Below are 1,386 nucleotides of genomic sequence, written 5' to 3'. Positions count from 1 at the left end.
GTTGCGGGCACATCCCCAGTAGGAGATGTGCAGGAGGCAGCTGATCGATGTATCTCTCTCATCGATGTTTCTAACTCTCTATCTCTCTCCCTTCCTCTCTGTGAAAAATCAATAAAATATATTTTTTAAAAAAAGAATTATATGTCACGGGGGGCGGGGGCAATCAGGGTTTTAGAGATGCTTAGGTGGAACATGGCCAACAAAAGTTGGGAACCACTGCCCTAGGCCCTCCTCCCTCCATCAGCCATTCCCACTGAGGGTTGGCTGAGGCGACAGTGTCTCTCCAGGGGCAAGAATCTGCAACTCCCACCCAGTCTCTCCACTACCCAGGGCACCCCCACGCCTGGGAGAAGGGCAGTGTCTGCTCCAGAGTCCCAGCGCCAACGGCCCAGAATCTCACTTCCCACTTGGTGCTTCCTCCTCAAACACCTGCTCAAGGGTATGGGGACCATGACCCAGGAGCCAGAATCTGCCAGTGAGGCCCTGATCCACCCAGTGGTCCTCAGGTCCCCCACTACACAGGCCCAGCCTCGCGGGAGGGGGAGGAGGGGCTCTCCTGAGGCCCCATCCGCAGCACCCGAGCTCAGGGCTGGTCTTCCATCCACCTGAGCATCCTCAGACCCTAGACAAGAGCACCGCCTGCCACAGCGCACGCGCACGAGCGCAGAGCACGGTCCGGAACCGGCGGCGCCACCACCAGTACCTCCAACTTTGGTGACCTGAGGCTGAAGGGCCGCCCCCGCAGGCCCCAGATCGCCCACCCACACCCCCAATTCCAGCTGCCCGCCTGGACAGTGCCGCGCGCGCACCAACCGCGGCGTCTCTGGACTCGCCGCTCAGGACAGGCCTGTCCCAGCCTCAGGTGTCCGGGACGAGCTCGGAGAAGCAAACACGTACCCCGATTCTGCACACAGCGAACTCCGGTGACGCTAGTTCTGTCCCCGCCCCATCTCGGTATTCGCAAGGCCGCTCGGAGAGCCCTCGGAAGGGCCGAGGTGCGCTGCAACTGCGAGCGTCCGAGCCTGGGGAGGGGGGAGTGAATGGGGGGAAGACAATGGCTGCGCTTCTGGCCGAACCCGGAAGTGCATGTGGGCGGGGGGGGGTCCGAACTACAATTCCCAGAAGCCTCCGGGCAGGTGGGCTGGAAGCGGGCTGGGAGGTTAGGTCCCGGCGGGGGGCTGTGGCTGTGCGTGTCCGAGTTTGTGTGTGGCGCCGAGAGAAGCGGACCCGAGGCCGAGGTCGAGGCAGCCCTGCGTGGGGAGTGACTGACTTGGGAAAGGCTGGCCCTGGGCCTGGCTTAACGCCCAGGAGTCGCGGAAAAAACCTCGATCCCGCGGAAACCACCCGCACCCCTCCCCGGCGCCTGCTAGTCCCCAGGTTGGCGCG

General features: G+C 63.1%; 1 protein-coding gene across 3 annotated transcripts in view; it reads right to left on the bottom strand.

The window, feature by feature from the left end:
• Positions 1–1,120, bottom strand: part of ZNF180 (zinc finger protein 180) — a 22,094-nt gene extending 20,974 nt beyond the window's left edge. Inside the window, exon 1 of one of the 3 annotated variants that reach the window (XM_015561222.1) lies at positions 898–1,120. The gene's annotated coding sequence lies outside the window, so the exon portion shown is untranslated. The other 2 variants (XM_015561220.1, XM_015561221.1) reach the window with 2 other exon arrangements.
• Positions 1,121–1,386: the final 266 nt, after the last annotated feature.

Source organism: Myotis davidii, unplaced genomic scaffold (genome assembly GCF_000327345.1).
Source record: "Myotis davidii unplaced genomic scaffold, ASM32734v1 scaffold796, whole genome shotgun sequence".
Classification (NCBI taxonomy): domain Eukaryota; kingdom Metazoa; phylum Chordata; class Mammalia; order Chiroptera; family Vespertilionidae; genus Myotis; species Myotis davidii.
Note: the sequence above shows the minus strand (reverse complement) of the source record. Positions and strands in the feature narration are given on the sequence as shown.